General features: G+C 39.5%; 1 long non-coding RNA gene across 1 annotated transcript in view; it reads left to right on the forward strand.

The window, feature by feature from the left end:
* The window catches only part of LOC134484129 (uncharacterized), a 38,125-nt gene extending 11,995 nt beyond the window's left edge, over positions 1–26,130 (forward strand). Inside the window, exon 2 of the long non-coding RNA XR_010061510.1 lies at positions 1,370–26,130. This is a non-coding gene — a long non-coding RNA (uncharacterized LOC134484129). The remainder of the gene's footprint in view (positions 1–1,369) is intronic.

Here is a 26,130-nt window from a genome sequence, read left to right on the forward strand (position 1 = left end):
CAGGATAAATTTTGGCTTCAAAGATTTATGGGTGGGTTGGTGTCTCTATTGCTCCACTGGGGTTCCTGCCTGTCTACAGGAGGTGGCCTCCTCAGATTCTGTATTCCCAGTGTTGTGAATAAAGGTCACTCCGTTGACTCTTGGGTGTCTCCCTTGTCCCAGGTCTCTGCATCCTGGAGATGCCCTGCACCTCCTCACCCAGTCAGCTGCAGGTTTTCATTCATTTTCATGGGCATCTAGCCATCTCTCCTGTTCTTCTCCACATCTGATCCTGAACCTCCATTCTCCTAGCTATTCCCCCTCCCTCCCAGTTCTCTCCCTCCACCTGTCTCCTATGACTATTATATTCACCCTTCTAAATGAGATTCAAGCATCCTCTCTTGTGCCTTCCTTCTTGTTCAGCTTCTTTGTGTCAGTGGAGTATAACATGGTACTTCTATTTTATGGCTAACAGCCAATTCTAAGTGAATACACACCATGCCTGTCCTTTGAGGACTGAGTTACCTCACTCAGGATGATATTCTCAAGTTCCATCCATTTGCCTGCAAAATTCATGATGGCTTGTTTCTCATAGCTGAATAGTATTCCATTGTGTAAATGTACCACATTTTCTTTATCCATTTTTTAAAGAAAATGTAGGTTGTTTCCAGTTTCTGGTTACTACAAATAAAGCTGCTATGAACATGGTGGAGCACGTGTCTTTTTGGATGTTGGAGCATCTTTTGGGTATATGACCTGGAGTAAGTAGTAGAGCTGGATCTTGATATAGAACTATTCCCAGTTTTCTGAGGAACTGCCAAATTGATTTCCAAAGTAGTTGGACAAGTTTGCACTCCCACAGCTCCCCTTGCTCCACATCCTCACCAGCATATGGGAATCTCCTAAGTGTTTGATCGTAGCCATTCTGATGGATGTAAGATGGGATCTCAGAGCTGTTTTTATTGGCATTTCCCTGATGACAGAGGACTTTGGACACTAAGTGTTTCTCCACCATTTGATATTCCTCTAGTGAAAATTATCTGTTTAGCTCTGTACCCCATTTTTAATTGGGTTATTTGGATTTTATTTATATTTACCCCAAACTCATTATATAAAACACACACACACACACACACACACACACAGAGAGAGAGAGAGAGAGAGAGAGAGAGAGAGAGAGAGAGAGAGAGGGAGGGAGAGAGAGAGAGAGAGAGAGAGAGAGAGAGAGAGAGAGAATAGACATTGCTCCTGACAAGAACCAAACATTATAAAAAAAAAAAACCCTGGTGCCACGTACAAGCATTCCTTTTCAGTGACTGTAGTCCAAGGTAGGCCAAGTGAGTCCCCAAATCCATACACTTACTGCTATTGCCCTTGTTTCCTTTCACAGGTTGAAGCTAACTCCCTATTGCTGAAGGCTCTTAGGAGACAGGACTTGTATGATTTGAATTGAATGTAATCTGAAAGCCTTCTTCCTATGTTATAACTTCCATACTACCAGAAAGTACTATGAAAGTTCCCAACAGAAGGAAGCTGTTAATAATCCTACCCAACTATGACACCTATGAAGTACAACAATGACCAGCATGGCTACATATCTGCAAAGATACAACATGTGGCACTCACATGTTTGTAGGAACCAATAGCTTATTGGACCTAAGGCCCACTCAAGGGGAGGAAATCATGCCTGGTGCAAGAAACCTATCCAAATACACAGGACTAGTGAGATCATGGATCTTAGAAGAGAATCTACTCCTGTCACCATACTAGACCAATATAACTACATTCTACAACTTACCTTCATACCCACAGGTAAGTGTAATTATGACCTTCATTAAAGAAACCTCTTTTTACAGGAAACAGAGAACATTGGGAAAAACACAACTGGATACAATGTAGAGATCAACCTATTGTGGGTACTCCAGCCTCAAAGGATACATTTGTAGCACTGCTCTTGAATCTGTGGCTCAGGAAATATCAGTATTGCTGAAGAGGGAGTAGAAAATGTACAAAAGCCATAATATCAGAAGTCTGCTGTGAGGCTGTGTTACCTAAAAATGGCTTCATATAGACACGCTAATACAGAAAGAGGAAAGTCTCAGGTTGTCCCAAAGTTGGAGAATTAGTGTCTCACAGGGATGAGCACCCTATTTTGTTATTCAATATAAAGTGGTCAACCCCCAAACCATAGGCATACAAACAACAAAAAATAAATTTGAAGGTTGTATTTACATAATTATATGTGTATTTGTGTGTGTGTGTGTGTGTGTGTGTTCAAGACTAATAATCAGAAGAAAATGAGCTATCAATCTGAAAGTATGGAGGCACAGAAAAGACTGGAGGGAGGGGGTCATGGGAGGGGCTAGAGGGAAGAAAGAAAAAGGTGGAGATGATGTAATTATATTTCAATTACAATTTTATATTAATACAACTCACAGACCATATGAAGCTCAAGAAGACGGAAGAACAATGTGTAGACGCTTCAGACCTATTTAGAAGGGGGAACAAAATAATCACTGGAGGTAGAAAGGAGGGACCTGGGAAGGAGAAGGAGGGGAAGGGAAAAAGGGGGACCAGATCAGGTGTGGGAGGAGACAGGGAGAAGTACAGTGGGTCAGGAAATTGAACGGAGGTGTGTAGCAGTGGGGGGATGGGAAACTGGGGGGAGTCACTAGAAAGTCCCAAATGCCAGGAAAGCAAGAGGCTCCTAGGACCCAACAGGGATGGCATTAGCTGAAATGTCCAACAAAGGGGAAAGCAAGCCTGTAGAAACCATATCCAGAGAAATACAGGGACAAAGAGTGGAGCAGAGACTGAAGGAAGAGCAGACCAGACTGCCAACCTAGAGATTCATCCCATCTGCAAACACCAAACCCAGATACTATTGCTGATACCAAGAAGAGCTTGCTGACAGGAGCCTGGTATGGCTGTCCTCTGAGAGGTTCTGCCAGATCCTTACCAAAACAGATGCAAATGCTTGCAGCCAACTATCATACTGAGCACAGGACCCTAATAGAGGAGTTAGAGAAAGGACTGAAGGAGCTGAAGGGATTTGCAACCCCATAGGAAGAACAACAATACCAACCAACCAGACCCCCCAGAGTTCCCAGGTCCTAAACCACCAACCAAAGAGTACACATGGGGGGATCCATGGCTCCAGCTGCATATGTAGCAGAGGATGGCAATGTCCAGCATCAATAGGAGAAGAAGCCCTTGATCCTGTGAAGGCTTGATGACCCAGGGTAGGAAAACTGTATAAAGGAAAGAAATGAAAAATATTGCCCAAATGAAAAATGTGCAAACAAATTAGATAAATGTGTGAGGGGAAATAAAAGATTAAAACATAAAAAAATGTAAAATATGATAAAGTGAAAATACTACTAACAGTAAGTTGGTAAAGATCATCCACGGACTGTTCCAAGGTCCCAGGAAAAGATGTAGCAGAGGACTGCCTTGTCTGGCCTCAGTGAGAGAGAATGCACCTAATCCTGTAAAGACTTGATGCCCCAGGGAAGAGAATGGGGGAGGATGAGGTTTGGAGTGGCAGGGTGAGTGAGGGAACACCTTTTCAGAGTCAAAGGAAGGGAGAAGGAGGGAAGAACTCTTAGAGTGGGGATTGGGAAGAGGGCAACATTTGAAATGTAAATAAATAAAACAATTTTTTTAAAAAGTAAGGTGACAGAGTACTCAATACACTAGTCTTGAAAATACTATTAAATGTGTAGTTAAAAAAAAATAAGGGGAGAGCAAAGGACAAAAGGGCCTACTGCCAGTTCTGTGCATGGCATCAGTTGAACATGTGTACTCTTGTCTTTCCTGTGCTTTATGTTGACATTGAACCTGGACATGAAGAGTATCCAATTGCTACTGCAACTGTGTTCACTTTAGTAGCATCCCTTTCTTGCAAATCAAATCACTTTTGCCTGTGTTATCTGTGAGCCTGGCTCCTGCTTCCACCTTCCCAAAGGTCTCCAAATCCTAACTCCCTGGATGCTTGGTGTTCTAGCTGGGGCTGTTTCCTAAATGCATTGAGAGTTTGGGAAGCAACTATAACACCGATGTTTGCACGGGGTAACCGCCATTGTATTTGTCACAGTCCCAAAGATCTTACCACTCTGCTGGAGGGATTTAGTTGTGGGTATAAAACTCCAGGATTATTCTCAGTGGAGGGTTTCTTCCTATCCGTAGAGGGCAGGGCTGCCTTTTTCTGTGTACTTTATTACCTGAGCCAAACCTCTTAGGGCCTGCACTTTTCAGCTTGTCAACATCTTGTCTAATCGTTTTCCACAATTGGCTCCCAGGCTTGACTCTTACAGCCCTAGCAGGTTATTTTGACTGTGGTTATTTGACTGTAGCTGCCATCTGTTCTCGGGCCCAAAACAATAGGTTGTTTCTCAACATGGCATCCAGCTTCTGACCAATAACTAAATGGAATTCATCTGAATTATTTTGTCCAGTGGAGCAAACAGTCTCTTACTAAAACCTGTAACTGGATATGAAGCTTTGAGTGCTGTTGGTGGGCTCTGAAGGAAGACTGCCAGTCCCTTCTCACCAGACCTGCTTGCTTGCCCATGGTGGAGGCTTCTGCTCGCCCCTCTGCCTCTAGGGAGCTGTGCAGCTGGAGCTGAGCTCAGCTGTCCAGATCTCTTTACAGAGCATCACTCAACTTTTCTTTCTCTGTGGAGAGAATCTCTTGTGTGTTGTATGGATGTTGCCTGTCAATTCAAAAGCCTATGGCCGTAGCTTGGGAGGAAATGGGAGATAGGACATCCAGGAGGATAAAGAATTCTGGGATAGAGCCATGCAGGAGATTCTCTGGGAAGCTGAGCAGAAGGACACCTGATACCTGAACAACATGTAGCTAACCAGGCACGTATAAATGAGTAAGCAGGCAAGAATAAATGAGATACCTTGTTATATCTAGTCAGAGAAGAACCTAGCTATAAGGCCAAAGTATTTGTAAATATATTTTGAGTCTGAGTCTTATTTCTGGAAGCATGGGGCTGGGAGGCAGAAGCAGACTTAACTTCAACCCTCTTCACTTTTCTTTTCTTTGAAACTATACCTGTTTCTCCTACAATATACCCTGACCACAGTTTTCCTTCCTTTCACTCCTCTCAGCTCCTACCCCAACATACCTATTCTCTCCCCCAGATCCACTTCCCTTCTATTGCCTTTCAGAAAGAACAGGCCTCCAGCAGAGGGCAGCCAAACAGGACAGAAAAAGATAGAATAAGACAGGGACAATGGCCTCATATCTAGGCTGAGCAAGGCAACGCAACAGGAGAAAGAGTCCACAAAACAAGCAACACACTTGGCAATGCACCCAATACCACTGTTAGGAGTCCCACAAAAGCCCCAACTAACAGCCATGATATATACACAGAGGACCTGGTATAGACCCATGCAGGCCCCATGCTTGCCATTTCAATCTCTGTGACCCCATATGAGCCCTGCTTAGTTGATTCATTGGGCCGTGTTTTCCTGGTGTCCTCCATCTTCTCTGACTCCTACAGTCTTTCCTCTTTTGCAAAGTGGCCTGAGCTCACAGAGGAGTGACCCGACAGAGAACTCCAATTTAGACTCTCCCCACATAACGTCTACCTCCTGGTCTTTACATCCACTACCATTTGCTGCCAGAGAAACCTCTCTGATGACTTCTGGACAAAGCAGTTATCTACGAGTATAGAAGAGTATCATTTGGAAAAATTCAATTGACCCTTTTTGTAGTGGTGTTTGGTTCTACCCTAGGTTTCTGGGCTATCCAGTCTTCAGTTCCTGGCTATGTAGGCAGTATAGGGCATGGGCTTCCTCACATGACACAGGGCCTCAAATGAAACCAAACATTGGTTGTCAACTCCCACAAGTTCTTTGCCAACATTGTTCCAGCACATCTTGCAGAAGGACAGATTGTAGGTCAAGGATTTTTGTGGCTGGGTTAGTGTCCAGATTTCTCTTTTCACAGCCTACAAAGTACCTTCTAGTGCCAAAGAGATTAGAATTTAAGGGTGAAGTCTCCATGCAGGTACCAGCTTGACCTCTGTATGTTCAATGAGCTGCCGGTATGTTGTCTTTGGCAATGGGCCCCCACTGTCAGTTTTCACAAAAAGACCCCTACCCTAACATTAGCCTGGGTTGTTTAGAGATCTCCACTGGTTAGCTGTGCTCAACAACTCAACCAAATGCAACTCAGTCCCACCACTGGAAGCATTGCCTGGCATCTCTTGGATATATGCCCAGGAATGCTATAGGTGGGTGTTGAAGTTGATGATTCCCAATTTTCTGAGAAACTGCCATATTGATTTCCAAAGTCGTTGCACAAGTTTGCACTCCCACCAATGGAGGAGTATTCCATTACTATACATTCTCGAGCATGAGCTGTCACTTGAGTTCTTCATCTTAGCCATTCTAACAGGTGCAAGCTGGAATCTCAACATAGTTTAGATTTGCATTTCCCCCATGGCTAAGGATGATGAAATTTTTCTGTAAGTGTTTCTCAGCCATTTGAGGCTCCTCTGTTGAGACCTGTACCCCATTTTTATTGGATTATTTTGTTGATATCTAATTCTCTGAGTTCTGCGTATATTTTGAATGCTAATTCTCTATAGAATGTGGAGTTGGTGAAAATCTTTTCCCATTCTGTAGGCTACCATTTTCTCTGATTGACAGTCTCCTTTACCTCACAGGATAATCTTAGTTTCTTGAGGTCTCATTTATTAATTGTTGATCTTAGTTCCTGTGCTACTGATGTTCTGTTTAGAAAGTTGTCTTCTGTACCAGTGTGTTTAAGGGTATTTGTCACTGTCTATCAAATTCAGTGTATCTGGTATTGTGTTGAGATCTTTGATCCATTTTAACATGAGTTTTGTGCAGGATAATAAATATGGATCTACTTGCATTCTTTGTCTTATCTTTTATCATTCTTATCTTTTCACATTCAACTTGACCAGCATCATTTGTTAAAGATGCTTTCTTTTGTCCAGTGTGCACGTCCAGTTTTCTTGTTTTCCTTGACTTCTTTATAAAACAAAACAAAACAGAAACAGGTGACCGTGAGTATGTGAATTTATGCCTGAGCCTTCAATTCCATTGATCAAAATGACTTTTTGCCAGTAACATGCTATTTTTATTACTATAATACTGTAGACAACTTGAACTTGGTAATGGTAAGACCCTCAGAAGTTCTCTTACTATTCAGAATTGATTTACCTGTCTATCCTCAGGTTTGTTGTTGTCGTTGTTGTTGTTGTTGTTGTTGTTGTTGTTGTTGTTGTTGTTGTTGTTTTTCCATATTAAGTTGAGTGTGTCCTTTCAAGATCTGTCAAGAATTGTGTTGGTATTTTGATAGGGATTCTGCTGAATCTATAGATTGCTTTTGGTAGGATGGCCATTTTTTTACTATGTCAATTTTACTGATCCATGAGAATAAGGGATATTTCCACCTTCTGACACCTTCTTCAATTTCTTTCTTCAAAGACTTGAGACTTGAAGTTTTATCATACAGTTCTTTGACTTGCTTTATTAGAGTTACTTCCAAGATATTGCATATTATTTGAGGCTACTGTGAATGGTGTTGTTTTCCTGATTTCTTTCTCAATACTTAGGGAGACTGCAGCAGGAAAATCACTGTGAGTTCAAGATCAGCCAGGGTTACAAAATAAGACAATGTCTCTAAAACAAAATTGCATTGATAGTGGTGAAATAAAAAAGGTGGCTGGGGGGAGCTGAACTCCCAGAAGTGCAGACAATTCTGAGATCTCAGGGGAGACCAACACATCTGCCCACTTCTCCTCACATTCCTGGCCCAAGAGGAACCTGCATAGTGGCCTCTGGATACAGGAATATAGGAGCAGTCAGTGGCAAGTACCTGCTGGTTTCTGCTTGCATCCAGAACTGAACTGAAATGGTCCCACAGCTCCCTGCAACCAAATCCTGTACAGAAGAGAGATAGACCCTCAGAAGTATGGAAAATCCTGAGAACTCAGAGGAGACAACTACTTTGTGCTGACATTCCTGATCCAAGAGGAAACCACCTAGAGCAATCTGTCCACAGGCAGGGACCTAAGAGCAGTCAGGCACAGGACCCTTCAGGTTTCTGCCTGTGCCAAGAACTGAAAGCCAGTTGCCAAGAGAGTCTACACACATGAGAGCAGAGGTAAGACCAACTTTTCTGCTCCAAGCAACCCACCTGGAGGTTCAGGTCACACAAAGTCAGGAGTAGCTCTCTGTTCCCAGATCTGGCTGAAAGAAAATAGGTCTAGGGGGGTGCTGACACACAGGCCTATAAGAGGGTCAAGCCACTGTCAGAGACAGCTAGACATGCTAACACCAAAAACAACCTGATGATAAGAGGCAAGCGCAGGAAGCTAAGCAACAGAAACCAAGACTACTTGGCATCATCAGAGCCCAGGTCTCCCATCAAAGGAAATACTGGATATCCAAACACACCAGAAAAGCAACATTTAGATTTAAAATTGCATGTTATGATGATGATAGAAGACTTTGAGAAAGACATAAATAACTCCCTTAAAGACAACACAAGTAAACAAGTGGAAGCCCTTAAAGAGAAAACACAAAAATCCCTTAAAGAATTACAGGAAAAGAGAAACACACAGGTGAAGGAATTGAAAAAAAAACCATCCAGAATTTAAAAATGGAAATAGAAACAATAAAGAAAGCACAAAAGGAGACAACCCTAGAGATAGAAAACCTAGGAAAGTGGTCAGGAGTCAAAGATTCAAGAATCACCAACAAAACATAAGAGATAGAAGAGAGAATCTCAGGGGCAGATTATACCATAGAAAACATTGACACAATGGTCAAAGATAATGTAAAACACAAAAAACTCCTAGCCCAAAACATCCAGGAAATCCAGGACACAATGAAAAGATCAAACATAAGGAAAATAAGTACAGAAGAGAGTTAAGACTCCCAACTTAAAGGGCTAGTAAATATCTTCCAAAAAATTATAGAAGAAAACTTCCCTAACTTAAGTAAAGAGATGTCCATAAACATACATGAAGCCTACAGAGCTCCAAGTAGATTGGACCAGAAAAAAAATCCCTTCTGTCACATAATAGTCTAAACACCAAACACACAAAACAAAGAAAGAATATTAAAAGCAGTAAGGGAAAAAGGTCAAGTAACATATAAAGGCAGACCTATCAGAATTACACCAGACTTCTCACCAGAGACTAGGAAAGCCAGAAGATCCTGGACAGATGTCATACAGAACCTAAGAGAACACAAATGCCAGCCCAGGTTACTGTATCCTGCAAAACTCTCAATTAACATAGATGGAGAAACCAAGATATTCCATGACAAAACCAAATTTACACAATATCTTTCTACAAATCCAGCCTTGCAAAGGATAATAGATGGAAAAACTCCAACATAAGGAGGGAAACTACACCCTAGAAAAAGCAAAAAAGTAATCTCCTTGCAACAAAAGCAAAAGAAGAGACACACACAAACATAATTCCACCTCTAACAATAAAAATAACAGGAAACAGCAATCACAATTACTTAATATCTCTCAACATCAATGGACTCAATTCCCCAATAAAAAGACATAGAATAAACATACTGGATATGTAAAGGACCCAGCATTTTGCCGAATACAGGAAACATACCTCAGAGAAAAAGACAGACATTACCTAGAGTAAAAGGCTGGAAAACAACTTTCCAAGCAATGGTCTGAAGAAACAAGCTGGAGTAGGCATTCTTATATCGAATAAAATTGACTTTCAACCAAAACTTACCAAAAAAGATAAGGAAGGACACTTCATATTCATCAAAGGAAAAATCCACCAAGATGAACTCTCAATCTTACATATCTATACTCCAAATGCAAGGGAACCTACATTCATAAAAGAAACCTTACTAAAGCTCAAAGCACACATTGCACCTCACACAATAATAGTAAGAGATTTCAACACCCCACTCTCATCAGTGGACAGATCATGGAAACAGAAATTAAACAGAGACAAAGAAACTAACAGAAGTTATGAACCAAATGGATTTAACAGATATTTATAGGCATTTTACCCTAAAACAATAGAATATATGTTCTTCTCAGCATCTCATGGTACCTTCTCCTAAATTGAGCAAATAATCGGTCACAAAACAGGCCTCAAAAGATACAAGAAGATGGAAATAATCTCATGCATCCTATCAGATCACATGGGCTATGGCTGGTCTTCAAAAACATCAAAAACAACAGAAATCCCACATATACATGGAAGTTGAACAATGCTATATTCAATCATACCTTGGACAAGGAAGAAATAAATAAAGAAATTGAAGACTTTTTAGAACTTAATGAAAATGAAGGTACAACATACCCAAATTTATGGGACACAATGAAAGCTGCGCGAAAAGGAAAACTCATAACTCTGAGTGCCGCCAAAAAGAAACAGGAGAGAGCATACACTAGCAATTTGACAGGTCATCTAAAAGTTCTAGAAGAAAAAGGAGCAAATACACCCAAGAGGGGTAGAAGGCAGGAAATAATCAAACTTAGGGCTGAAGTCAACTAAGTAGAAAAAAAAAAAGAACTATACAAATAGTCAACAAAACCAGGAACTGGTTCTTTGAGAAAATCAACATGATAGATAAACCCTTAGCCAGACTAACCAGAGGAAACAGAGAGTTTATCCACATTAACAAAATCAGAAATGAAAAGGGAGACATAACAACAGAATCCGAGGAAATTAACAAATCATCAGATCCTACTACAGACGATTATATTCAACAAAACTGGAAAATCTGGAGGAAATGGACAATTTTCTAGATCAATAACAGGCACCAAACTTAAATCAGGAACAAAGAAATCATCTAAACAACCCCATAACTCCTAAAGAAATAGAAGCAGTTATTAAAAGTCTCCCAACCAAAAACAAACAAACAAACAAACAAAAAAAAAACCTGGGACTAGATGGCTTTAGTGCAGAATTCTATCAGACTTTCATAGAAGACCTCATACCAATACTGTCCAAAATATTCCACAAAATAGAAACAGGTGGACCGCTACCCAATTCCTTCTATGAAACCACAATTACACTTATACCTAAACCACACAAAGACCCAACAACAAAAGAGAACTTCAGACATAATTCCCTCATGAATATTGATGCAAAAATACTCAATAAAATTCTCACAAACGGAATCCAAGAACACATCAAAATGATCATCCATCATGATCAAGTAGGCTTCATCTCAGAGATGCAAGGATGGTTCAATATATGGAAATCTATCAACGTAATCCACTATATAAACAACCTCAAGGGGAAAAAACACGTGATCATCTCATTAGATGCTAAGAAAGCATTTGAAAAAATTCAATGACCCTTCATGATAAAAGTCCTGGAAAGACCAGGAATTCAAGGCCCATACCTAAACATAGCAAAAGTAATATATAGAAAACCAGTAGCTAACATCAAACTAAGTAGAGAGAAACTTGAAACAATCCCACTAAAATCAGGGACTAGACAAGGCTGCCCACTTTCTCCCAACTTATTCAATATAATACCTGAAGTCCTAGCCAGAGCAGTCAGTCAATGAAAGGAGGTCAAAGTGATAGAGATTGGAAAGGAAGAAGTCAAAATATCACTATTTCCAGATGATATGATAGTATACTTAAGTGACCCCAAAAGTTCCACCAGAGAAGTACTTAGCCTGATAAACAACTTCATCCAAGTGGCTGGGTATAAAATTAACTCAAACAAATAAGTAGCCTTCCTCTACTCAAAGGATAAACAAGCTGAGAAAGAAATTAGGGAAATGACACCCTTCACAATAGTCACAAATAACATAAAATACCTCAGTGTGACTCTAACCAAGCAGTGAATAATCTGTATGACAAGAACTTCAAGTCTATGAAGAAAGAAATCGAGGAAGATCTCAGAAGATGGAAAGATCTCCCATGCTCATGGATTGACAGGATTAATATAGTAAAAATGGACATTTTGCAAAAAGCAATCTACAGATTCAGTGCAATCCCCCTCAAAATTCCTACTCAAGTCTTTATAGAGATAGAAAAAGCAATTTGAAAATTCATGTAGAATATCAAAAAACTCAGGATATCAAAAACTATACTTAACAATAAAAGAACTTATGGGGGAATCACCATCCCTGACCTCAAGCAGTATTACAGAGCAATAGTCAGAAAAACTGTATGGTATTTGTACAGAGACAGACAGGTAGATCAGCAGAATAGAATTGAAGATCCAGAAATGAACTGACACACCTATGGTCACTTGATTTTTGACAAAGGAGCCAAAACCATCCAATGGAAAAAAGATGGCATTTTCAACAAATGGTGCTGATTCAACTGGAGGTCAACATTTAGAAGAATGCAGATCGATCCATGCTTATCACCCTGTACAAAGCTTAAGTCCAAGTGGATCAAGGACCTCCACATCAAACCAGATACACTCAAACTAATAGAAGGAAAAGTGGGGAAGCATCTCGAACACATGAGCATTGGAGAAAATTTCCTGAACAAAACACCATGGCTTATGCTCTAAGACCAAGAATCGACAAATGGGATCTCATAAAACTGCAAAGCTTCTGTAAGGCAAAGTACACTGTCATCAGGACAAAATGGCAACTAACAGATTGGGAAAAGATCTTTACCAGTCCTACATCTGACAGAGGGCTAATATCAAAAATATAAAAAGATGTTAAGAAGTTAGACTGCAGGGAGACAAATAACCCTATTTAAAAATGGGGTTCAGAGCTAAACAAAACATTCTCAGCTGAGAAATATTGAATGGTTGAGAAGTACTTAAAGAAATGTTCAACATCCTTAGTCATCAGGGAAATGCAAATCAAAACAACCCTGAGATTTCACCTCACACCAGTGAGAATGGCTAAGATCAAAAACTCAGGTGACAGCACATGCTGGCAAGGATGTGGAGAAAGAGGAACATTCTTCCATTTTTGGTGGGATTGCAGACTGGTACAACCATTCTGGAAATCAGTCTGGAGGTTCCTCAGAAAATTGGACATTGAACTACCTGAGGACCCAGCTCTACCTCTCCTGGGCATATACCCATAAGATGCTCCAACATACAACAAAGACACGTGCTCCATTATGTTCATAGCAGCCTTATGTATAATAGCCAGATGCTGAAAATAACCCAGATGCCCTTCAACAGAGGAAAGGATACAGAAAATGTGGTACATTTACAAAATGGAGTATGCTGACAGGAACCGGATATAGATCTTTCCTGAGAGACACAGCTAGAACATGTCAAATACAGAGGCGAATGCTAGCAGCCAAGCACTGAACTGAGAACAAGACCCCCCATTGGAGGAATCAGAGAAAGGATTGAAGGAGCTGAAGGTGCTTGCAACCCCATAAGAACAATAATGCCAACCAACCAGAGCTTCCAGGTACTAAACCACTACCCAAAGGCTACACGTAGACAGACCCATGGCTCCAGATGCATATGTAGCAGAGGATGGCCTTGTTGGACACCAGTGGAAGGAGAAACCCTGGGTCCTGCCAAGGCTGGACCCCCAAATGTACGGGAATGTTGGGTGCTAGGGGGCTAAGGGTGGGTGTTTGGGGAGGATAACACCCTTTTAGAAGAAGGGAAGGGTGATAGGATAGGGGGCTTATGTCCCAGTAACCAGGAAAGGCAGTAACATTTGAAATGTAAAAAAATATCCAAAAAAAGGTGTGCAGAATTCTAGTTTTCAAATTGATCACATCACCTGCCTGCCTTCATTTCTAGTGTCTTAGATTAGGCAGCGAAGATACATTGTTCTGCTTATGCATTGTTTGCTCACGTTTCCATTCCTTCACTTTCCTGAAGGATAGTATCTTTATTGGTTAAACATCAATCTCCAGAATGAAATGAAATATTCAGGCTAAATAAAGTTTTGTTTTAATAGGGTAGTAATATATTTAGTTTTATTTCAACAAAATCACACCACTTCTCAAGCTGATGCAAAGTTTTGGACAGTTTTTTTTTTTTACAGATTCACTTTATTTTTAAGATTCATTTATTTTATATATGTGAATACACTGTAGCTGTTCTCACACACACCAGAAGAGAGCATCATATTTCATTACAGATGGTTGTGAGCCACCATGTGGTTGCTGGGATTTGAACTCAGGACCTCCAGGAAGAGCAGTCAGTGTTCTTAAACTCTGAGCCATCTCTCCAGCCCTCAGATCCACTTTAAAAGATTTTTTGTTTGTTTGTTTTGTGTCAGTACCATAGTCCTCTTTTTTACAGGAATAGCCCCAAATTCTCACTACAAAATAAGAATTCCAGTCTCGTAAATGCATACAATTACAATAAACTAGACTCTTAAAATGACAGAAAGAAAATTTTCAGAAGCTTAGTGGAAAGAATGTAGACTTTAAAAAAAATCCACTGTCGTGAACATAAACTGAAAATTTTCAGCCAAAGTAGAAGCTGAGATCAAAAGATGATATACAAAAATCATCACTCATTTGCTGTACTGAACCAGAAGCACAAATATAAATCTTGTCTAAAATGTACAAATTCTCAAACAACAATGAACATCTTTCTTAGTTGTTCATTCTAAGGAATATAGACACTTATGAGCCAAACAATAGCTAATATAGAACCAATCTAACTTAGTAATGTGAAGGACAGTTTGTGGGGGAAGAAACCTTTATTGTAACAGTCCTTTAGAAGATACATTAGAAGAATGGCAGGGTATCAGGTTAATGTCTCTCAGCCCTTTTAAAGTCCATGCCCTAAAATGTAAAGCTTAGTTATCCTTCTGTAGGCTGAGAGCTTGCTAGCATGGCAGTAAATTATTAGGAAGGAGAAGAGAATTGGGTGAAATGTGGTTATTCATCATAGATGCTGTCCTAGTTGCCTGGGATGTGAACAGTGTCAGGGATTTCTGGGAAATGTTCATGCATAAAAATATTGCCTTAGATGGTTTAAAAGTGTCCTCATACAATGGTACATTGTTACCCCTCAGTGAAGCCTTTAAAAAGAAACAGCTAGGTTGAAAATAGTTTAAAAGAAGTAAATACAGAATCAGCTTTTAAAGCTATTAAGTCAGTGATTCTCTCAGTTATGAAATCTTGAGAGGTCCCTTTCTTTTCTCAAAGTTCAGGTGATGGCAATATTTCTTCATCTCTAGCCACTTTTTTTTTCAACATCTCTATCTTGTACATCATTATGTGCTCCATCAATTTTGGGTAAATCTACTTGGTCGTCACAACTCATATGGTCCATTCCCTCAGACAAACTCCACAAAAAAGGCGTGTCTGCACCTGAATCATCTTCCCAGGCTTCGCAGTCATTAAAATCCACGCAAAAACAATGAGGCTTTGCACATTCCTTTGAGAACCTTAGTCATGATTGGCCAGATTCTCCATTTTTTTAGCAGCATAAAATGAATCTAGGTATTCTTTTCCACTTATGATCATTTGGCTCAATACAGTTTTGAATAAAAGATTTCTTTCATTTAATTGTTTACTCCTCTATGACAAATTAAATTAGGTTTGGATTTATTTTCAGACTTTGTATTAACGTCATCATTGTCCTCAAAACAAAATTTGATGTCAGCACTTTGCACAAATAGGTTGCATGGTGAACATGGCATAGCATGAGTAAACAGGCGGGTGGATCTCACTGGCCCCAGCAACCTTGATTGAGACTCCAGCCTTTTCTGCCACTTCTGCATCCTTTCCAGGAAGGCACAGCAAGTGAGATTAGCCTTGATTCCAAGAATGCAGTACAGGACAGAAAGTCCTTAGTTTCAGAGGAGAGGAAACTGCAGGGGAAAGAGGATATAAGAACAGAGAAAACAATGTGCATCCCTAAGAAGGGTGGAGTACAGATGCTTATTTAAAAAAACACAGGTATTTTAGTGGGCAGTTCCTGTAGTGCATGGGTTTGTTCTTTATTTATTAAAATATCCACCCCTCTCTTGTTTACTTGTTAAAAGGAAAATTATTTTCTTGCCAAATATGGTTTCTTTATGTTATTCAATATCTTCTTTTTTCTCAAGAATAATAAAGAATCATGATGATAAATATAATTTCTTATTATGTCCTAATGACATCTCTGTCATAATGCCTATTTTATAAGTAAAATGTAGGTCAGAAAGACATTAATATAAGATTAAGAAATGGATAAGCACACATCTCAGCCTGTTTCTTCTTCATTACATGTTTCAAGTTATCATATGGCTAATGAAGAGAAAAAAATTGTCACTGCTAAAGCCCTAATAGGGACGTAGAGGTAACATAAGTGAAAAAAATGTCACATGTCTGCCCCTAATGTGTAAATTGGTTTGTTGTACATCATGAACAGCTTTATCTGGCTGAAAAGATAAATAATAACTTGGAATTTCACTGAGTAGAGAAGTTGGTAGGTGTTCATTATAACTATCTAGAACAGTGTTTCTCAACTTTCCTAATGCTGCAACCCATTAATACAGTTCCTTATGCTCTGGTGAACCACCCCACCATAAAAAATACTTCATTGCTACTTGATACTGTAAATTTGCTACTGTTATAAATCATATGAATTATGGATTGTGAATCATAATGTGTGATATGCAAGGTGATCTTAGGTGACCCCTATGGGAGGTTTGTTTGACCCCAAAGGGGTCGATTATTACGTTGCAAAGATGTCATTCATTTCATGGAATTTGAGCATTGGTTCATAGTACTTTCAGTTGCAAAGCTGACGAGGTATAAATGAAACAGGGCTGCAGATGTGATTTAGTAGCAGAGTACTTGCCAAGTGTGTCACCAGCAATGCATAAGCACACACACACTGTACTGGCTGGTTTTGTGTGTCAACTTGACACGAGCTGGAGTTATCCCAGAAAAGGAGCCTCAGTTGTGGAAATGCCTTCATGAGACCCAGTTGTAAGGCATTTTCTCAACTAGTGGTCAAGGTGGGAGGACCCAGCCCATTGTTGGTGGTGCCATCCCTGGGCTGGTTGGTCCTGGGTTCTATAAGAAAGCCAAGCTGAGCAAGCCTGGGAAAGCAAGCTGGTAAGAAATATCCCTCCATGGCCTCTGCATTAGCTCCTACCTCCTGACCTACTTGAGTTAAAGTCCTGATTTCCTTTGGTGATGAAACAGCAATGTGGAAGTGTAATCTGAATAAACCCTTTCCTCCCCAACTTGCTTCTTGGTCATGATGTTTATGCAGGAATAGAAACCCTGACTAACATAAGGGAAATGCAAATCAAAGCAACCCTGAGATTTCACCTTACACCAGTGAGAATGGCTAAGATCAAAAACTCAGGTGACAGCAGATGCTGGCGAGGATGTGGAGAAAGAGGAACACTCCTCCATTGTTGGTGGGATTGCAGACTGGTACAACCATTCTGGAAATCAGTCTGGAGGTTCCTCAGAAAATTGGACATTGAACTACGTGAGGATCCAGCTCTACCTCTCTTGGGCATATACCCAAAAGATGCCCCAACATATAAAAAAGACACATGCTCCATTATGTTCATAGCAGCCTTATTTATAATAGCCAGAAGCTGGAAAGAACCCAGATGCCCTTCAACAGAGGAATGGACACAGAAAATGTGGTACATCTACACAATGGAGTGCTACTCAGCTATCAAAAATGACTTTATGAAATTCGTAGGCAAATGGATGGAACTGGAAAATATCATCCTGAGTGAGGTAACCCAATCACAGAAAAACACACACGGTATGCACTCATTGATAAGTGGCTATTAGCCCAAATGCTCGAATTACCCTAGATGAACAGAACACGTGAAACTCAAGAAGGATGATCAAAATGTGAATGCTTCATTCCTTCTCTAAAAGGGGAACAAGAATGCCCTTGGCAGGGAAGAGAGAGGCAAAGATTAAAACAGAGACTGAAGGAACACCCATTCAGAGCCTGCCCCACATGTGGCCCATACATATACAGCCATCCAATTAGACAAGATGGATGAAGCAAAGAAGTGCAGGCTGACAGGAGCCGGATGTAGATCTCTCCTGAGAGACACAGCCAGAATACAGCAAAAACAGAGGCGAATGCCAGCAGCAAACCACTGAACTGAGAACAGGACCCCCGTTGAAGGAATCAGAGAAAGAACTCGAAGAGCTTGAAGGGGCTCGAGACCCCTTATGAACAACAATGCCAAGCAACCAGAGCTTCCAGGGACTAAGCCACTACCTAAAGACTATACATGGACTGACCCTGGACTCTGACCTCATAGGTAGCAATGAATATCCTAGTAAGAGCACCAGTGGAAGGGGAAGCCCTGGGTCCTGCTAAGACTGAACCCCCAGTGAACTAGATTGTTGGGGGGAGGGCGGCAAGAGGGGGAGGATGGGGAGGGGAACACCAATATAGAAGGAGACGGGGAGGGAAAGGGGTTAGGGGGATGTTGGCCTGGAAACAGGGAAAGGGAATAACAATCAAAATGTAAATAAGAAACACCGAAGTTAATAAAGATGAAAAAATATTCATAATAACTTGTATCTGTGTGCAGAGAAAAATCTTAACATCTACCACCAAGTTCTCCCAACTCCTTCTCTCCTGCTTCTTTCTCCATTTCTAAAACCTCTATTCCCAACTCCGTTCCTTCTTGTCCAATGACAGGGCTCATTTTATCTTGTCTGCCTTCACCTGCATAATGACATCAACCTACAGGTTTGTACCAGAGTAGGTCTCTTTTCTTGTAGCTTCTCATAGACTTTTCCTTCTGTTGACTTGGCATATCTAATTTTGATGTGATGGCTTTTGTTTCATCTTATTATAATTTATTGTGTTGTGTTTCATTGTCTCTTAGAAATCTGTTTCCTTTTTTGTTGTTGTTGTTGGGGTGGACTTTTGCTTGTTTTGTTTTGTTTTTAAGGAGAGACAGTAAACAAGTGGATCTGGATGGAAGGGGCAGTGGTCAGAAACTGGAAGGAGTAGAAGGGGAAATGTAATCAGGATATATTGTATATAACTTATGAGAAAAGAATATATTTTCAATAAAATAAAAAACATCAAAAAAAGAAACCCTAAGACACACACACACACACACACACACACACACACACACGCACACACACACACGCACAGGCACACACACACACACACACACACACACACACGCTCAGGCACACACACATGCAAATTGGAGACTGAACTCAGTGTGCCATGAAAGGAATTATAACAAGCTGCTTACCATGCAGAAGAAATTAACAGATGCCCAATGTCCGTTTATTCATTCACCCAGTCTTTATGTGGAGAAACAGGGAATCTGAGCCAACTTACCTGAATACAACATTCAAGAAGATGGGAATAGTATAGCAAGTTGTGAGCCCAGCACCAGACAAAGGGTTGAGAACTCTGAAGATAAGAAATTTGCGGTGCTTTCCATCCCTCTCACACTCCCCGTTGCCTGACAGAGTAACGGATAGGGAGCTGGGAAATGCTTGGTGGATCATGGAATGTGGTACAGCAACCTCATGGAAACAAACCTCAAGCAGCACTCAACATGAAAATGGTAGAAGTGGGGAGGGAATATGAACCTAAGAGACTATCAACATGCACCCCCTCCCCGTAATACACACACAGACACCCTGGCTATAATAGAGAAAACACATACAAATCACAGGAAGTTTGTGACTAAACTTGTTTTAGTATCCTGATAGACAGAATTAAGGCAAACACCATAATTGGGCCTCCCCTCTCCCTTCAGAAAGAAACATTATCTGGGAACATAATGCCTTATATATCATTTTGATTGCTTATCTATATGTGTATTGTAATATTCAATATCTTTTCATTTTTAATTTTCCGTATACATGTGTACTTTTAAAATATTTACACATATTTATTTTTAATGTTTAATTGTTGTGTTATAATTCATTGGGAAAGGCTTTTATGTCTCTTCCTCTGTTTTCCATAAGTAATATATAGTATTTTAAAAGTGCTTTTCATATCTCTAGTCCATATACTTTCTTCTTATCATAACTTTACCTTGGTTCTTTTTAACTTTTTCTCATTTAATTCTGTCTTCACAGCTTAGGAGCCCCCCCCCAAAACCTAGTTCTTCTGTCCCTGAATATTATAGGGGACACAATTGAGTGAACAAGTGCTTTCTCCTGAAGTTAACTCTGGGACAGCTATTGAACTGGCATCATTGCTACTATGTTGGCTTTCCTCTAAACATAAAATCCCCTCCACTATACATTAAGAAAACCCACTAGGATGACTCAAGTGAAATAAAACAAAGAATAACAGTGGAGAAGTTAAAAAGTCGAAGGATGCATACAAAGCAAAAAGAAAAACAAAATCCACAAGACACCATTCCACTATAAACTGACAACACATTCATACCAAAAAATATAATGAGATATTTGCAATGAGATAATGAGATAGTTGCAATGTCAGGAAAATATTTCAGAGTCCTACTTTTCAAAAGCATTAATGACCATATAGAGGACTCAAATAGCAAAATTAATTCAAGGCATAGACAAGAATATTACCAAAGTAGATAAAATAATGTATAGCTATGAGGAAAAATTTTAAACCATGGTGGGAAAAAAATCAACAAGTAAATTGGAAATGCTAAAAATGGACCACACAGAAATTCTGAAAAAAGAATCAGTCAGCCATCTAACAAGCACAGAACAAGTCATCAATGGGAAGACCAAACAGGAGAATGGATTTCAAAACAGATGACAATGTTGTGACAATAATTATACAGACATAAACATTAAAAAAATTACTTCCAAGGAATCTGGGATACATTCAAGAAACCAACCTGGGAATATGTGGAGTAGAAAAAGGAGCTGAGACAAAGCCAAAAGGCTTAGTGTATCTGATAAAATTATAAACTTAAACTTCTAAACTTAAAGAAATAGACTTACACACACATACACACGCACACACACACACACACACACACACAGAGAGAGAGAGAGAGAGAGAGAGAGAGAGAGAGAGAGAGAGACTTAGAACCCCAAATAGAGATCGCCAGATAGCCAGACAAGAACCTCTTTAATGCATAGTCTAGTCAAGTTGACAAAATGCAAAGCAAAGGGAAACTGTTAGAAGGAGAAAAACCTAATATGTAGAGGCAAAATAACTCTGTAATAATATATCTTTCATTAGCACCAAAAAAAAAAAAAAAAAGTCAGAATACAGCCGGTAGTGGTGGCACAATGTCTTTAATCCCAGCAGTCAAGAAGCAGAGACAGGCAGATCTCTGTGAGTTTGAGGGCAGCCTGGTCTACAGAATAAGTTCCAGGACAGCCAGGGCTACACAGTGAAATCTATCTCTAAAAAATCCAGAGACCTAAAAGAAAATAATTGTTAATCATGATGAGAAAAGAGATGTACACAAGTACACAAGCAAGTCAGTACAGAAAAGTATTCTCTGTCTCTTTCTGTCTCTGTCTCTGTCTCTGTCTCCCTCCTTCCTTCCCTCCCTCCCTCCCTCCCTCCCTCTCTGTTCCAGGTCTCTTTATGTAGTCCTGTAGTCCTGGCTGTCCTGGAACTCACTATGGCTTCACTGTCACAGATATCCACTTGCCTCTACCACCTCAGTGCTGATACTAAAGGAAAACTATTCACAAAAGAAGAAAGATGATTCCAGGAGCCTTCTAGGCTTCCTGAGCCATATTGGGACTGCTGAGTCATCATGCCCTGTGAACGAAGTAACTACAGGTTAATGTCCAATAGTGAGAGACAGCTATTGTGGGACTACAGCTGTTGAGGCATTCATCCTCAAAGATCAAGTACCTACTGAGTTATTGGGGTCTTCATTTTTCTGGATGTGATTTAGCTATTGTTTTTATTTTAAGGCTGAATATATCACAAACACACACACACACACACACACACACACACACACACACACACACACAATATGCTCATCCCCTTGGTTCTGTTTCTCTTAAGAATCCTGACTAAAAAGCAGAATTAGTCAAACACAGAATGTGATCCCTTAAAAGACTGATGTGTGCTGAAGATCTTGGAGATGTCAGCATTATTGAATATCTGCCAAGAATGGCCAGCTATAGGGAGTGGACATAGCCCAAGATAGAGGCTGTGTGTATTTCAGGCAGGAAAACTGGATATATAATTACCTAAACCCTGTGGGGCTGAATTAATTCTATCATGTGCACCAGATGCTAGACATGGAGCTGCAGGATTTGGTGTTTGCCCTGCTTTGGGTGTTTCAGTGCTGCTCTTCTTTAGTTTTAATTCACTATGTTCCCATTCGTTTACTTTTGCAGTGGAAATGGCCGTTCTGTTCCAGGTAAAGTTTGGAAGTATAAATTCACTGCTGAATTCTATCAAGCTTTTAAGGAAGATATACTACCAAAGATTTTCAAAGTGCCCCACAAAATATAAAGGGAAGGAACATGACCAAATTCATTTTATGAAGCCAGAGTTAGCCTGATACAAAATTGGATAAATAAACTATTTTTAAAATGTTGCTTTTAGACAGGGTCTCTCTATGTAGCCTTGGCTGTCCTGTAACTTGCTATGTAGACCATGCTGGCCTCAGGATCACAGAGATCTGCCTGCCCCTGTCTCCCGAGTTCTGGGATAAAGGCATGTGCTGCCACTCCCAGCTAAAAACACAATTTAAAAAGAACTCTGTAGAGAAATTTCCATGAGCATAGGTGGAAATGTTCTTAGCAAAATTTTTCAAAAAAAAAAATCTAAGAACTCAGTAAGATCATACTTCACAAGCTAATTGATTTCATCCCATAGATACAAGGTTGTCTCAACATACAGAAACCACTAAGTATAATATTATGCTATGCCAATTGGCTTAGGGGCAGAGATCACATAACCTTCTCAAGGGATACAAATAAGAAATTTATTAAAGTAAATTTGTTTTCTTAATAAATATCTTGTCTAAATAATGACTAGAAAGAACATGCCTCAACATAATAGAGGATATATATACAACAAACTTCTACCCAGCATGTATGAGAAAAACCAGAGCATTTCCTCTCTATGTTCTAATTCATTAGAATGCTCCTTCTTAACTAGAATGATAAACCGAGGGAAGATATAAAAGGAATACTACAGGAAAGGAAGGAGTTAAATCCCCTATTTGAAGATGAGTTGTACAATTTCACACTGAAAATACAAACTTCACAAAATCTTTCAATGGCATAATCACTTTCAGTAAAGTTGTTAAGTTACAAAACCAGTAGAAGAAATTCAGTATCCATTCTATTTACCAATAACAATCTTACTACGAGTTTTGGGAAAATATAGCATTTGCAATAGCTTCAAAAAACCCTAGGAGTAAGCCCAACCAGTGAGGTAAAGGACTTCTATGATATAAACACTTATAAACCCTAAAGAAAGAAATAGAGGAATATATGATGGAAAGATCTTTCAAATTCCTAGATTAGCACAATTAATATTCTGGAAATGGCTCTACTAAGAAAAGTAATCTACAGATTCAATTAAATTCAATCTCCATCAAAATTTTAAAGTCACTGTTCACAGAGCTAAAACAATTTCATAAAATTGAGATCTAAACATAGAAGACTACAAATAACAATTAAATCATAATCAGAAAGAACATTGCAAGAAATATCAGAATAACTGATCTTGAACTACACTGTAATATTAAGATGCAATAGTGGCAGAAAAAAATGACCTATAGAGTACTAGAACATAATAGAAAAAAACATAAATTCGTAAGACTATGGCCATCTAATTTTTTTGACAAATATGTCAAAAGCATGACTTGACACAAAGACACAGCCTTATGCAGCTAGAACCTTTCCTTTCTCACTTCCCTCAAGAAAGTATATTATATATATTATATATATACATATATAATATATATATATCCTAAATAACTTCGAAAGTGTCACAGTCTTTAAAATTTCAGTATCCTTAAAACATTTACCATTTCTTTAACATTCAAAACCTCTTCAAAATATCCAAAGTCTGTCTAAAATTTTAAAGTCTATTAACTGTGGGCTCCTGTAAAAGCAGAGAACGAAGTTAAATACTTATTCCAAGAGGGAAGAACAAGAGTACTGTTACAGTTTGAACACAGCAAACTGAAATTTTAATGGTACAAATAACCCAGAGTCCAATGTTTCTGATTCACTCACAATCTTCTGGGTGTCACCAAAGGGCTTGGCAAATCCATTTCCAGCTCCAGGATTAATAGCAAACATCCTTGGGGGTTGTGCCCATTCTACTGGAATTTATAAAATGCTGGAGTCCTTTTCATGACTGAGCTGTGGCCTCCTGTAGGCTCTCTTCAAGGACTCCAGCTGTGCCATACAATGACAAGTGTTAGCTGCCCTCTATGATTACTATACAACTTGAAAACCAGTACCAACCAAGCACTTACACTACCAGGTTTCATGTCAGCATGAAGCACAGCGTCTGCATCTGAAACACAGCTTCCCTGTACTGACCCTGAGGAATTACTCTCAAATTTACAACCCTCAATGATTGTAACTTAATTTCTCAGCTCAAGTTAATCAGCACCAATTGTCCAGTAGGAGCTCTGGTGTTGATCTCTTGCTAATCACAGTCAGCTCTTCAGCTCTGGCTCTCTGACACCAGATACTTAATTCAAAAACATCACACAAATTGTCTTTAAGTTACTCTTTAAACGTCCCTCTGAAACTTCACAAGCCAGGCCTCTATCTACTGTCTGCAATGCTTTCAACAGAACAGTCCAATGAGCTCTGAGCATTCAATGGCTTTTTCAGTCCGAAGTTCAAATACCACCACTTTCCTCTCTGAAGTAACATGGTCAGGTCTGTCATGACAAAATCCCACAAAACTGGTAGCAATTTCTGTTTTAGGGTTTCTATTGCTGTGATAAAACACCATGACCAAGAAAAACTTGAGAAGGAGAGGATTTATTCCATATTAAAGCTTGTAGTATAGTCATCCAAGGGCATTCAGGGAAGAAACTCAGGGCAGAAACCTAGAGGCAAGAACTGGAGCAGAGACTACCATAGAGGAGTACTGCTTACTGGCTTGCCTCCCATGGCTTGCTTGGGCTGCTTTCTTAAAATACCCAGGACCACCAGCCTATGTGTGGCTCCACCCTCATTGAACTTGGCTCTCCCACATCAATTATCAATTAAGAAAATATCCTACAGTCTTGCCCAAGTCAATCTAATGGGGACATTTTCTCAATTGAGGTTCCTCTTTTTTCCCCATATGACTATCTTGTGGTAACATGAAACTAACCAGCACAATCCATATCTCTCAATTTAAATAAAACTAAATTCTAAAGAGATAAAGGACTTCAGTTTAAAACTAGGAGTGTAGAAATTACTAAAGAGAAACATGCAATGTACTTCAACATAGATATATAGGCAAGGTTTTAGACAGAACCCTAATAACACAGAGACTAGCCTGAGAATAAACAGATATGATTACATGAAATTCAAAAGCTTCCTGAATACAGTCAAGGAAAATATCATCACAGTGAACAGATTGCCTGTAGAATGAGAGGAAACATTTGCCAGCTATACTTCAAGCATGGGGTTAGTACCTAGATTCTAGAACACCAAAAATTGGACACCAAATAAATAATACTGCCAGTCAATGAATGGAACATTTTTTTGAAGGAAAAAAAAAAGAGCAAATGGCCAAAAAATTCAAAATGCCAATTCAGGAATTACAAATGAAAATGGCTTTTGAAATTCCATGTCACCACAGTCAGAATAGCAATCACAAAGAAAATGAAAACAAATGCTGGTAAGGATGAGGAGGAAGAGGAAACCCCATTCACTGCTGGTTGGAGTGTAAACTGGTGCAGAAGTATGGAAATCAGTGTAGCAGATTCTTAAAAGGCTAAAACTGGAACTATATATGACCCAGGTATATCACCTAAAGATATGCCACACTATATATACATGCATATATGTATACATTATATATAGATATACCTGTAGCTCAAGATCATCTTCTAGTTAGTGTTATGATGTCTACCAACCTATGAATAGATAAAGAAAATATGGTACATATATTTAATAGAATTTTCTTCAGCCATAAAGAAGAATTAAAATAGTTGTGCCTGGAACAATTGTGAGACAAAACTGGTTCAGAAAGAAAAATACCACATGTTCTCTGTGTGCAGTCTAGCTTCTAGTGTTTGCATATGTGCATCCTTGTGAGAATACATATTGGCACAGGCCATGAAACTTGAAAAGGAAAA

The sequence above is a fragment of the Rattus norvegicus genome, chromosome X (genome assembly GCF_036323735.1).
Source record: "Rattus norvegicus strain BN/NHsdMcwi chromosome X, GRCr8, whole genome shotgun sequence".
Lineage (NCBI taxonomy): Eukaryota > Metazoa > Chordata > Mammalia > Rodentia > Muridae > Rattus > Rattus norvegicus.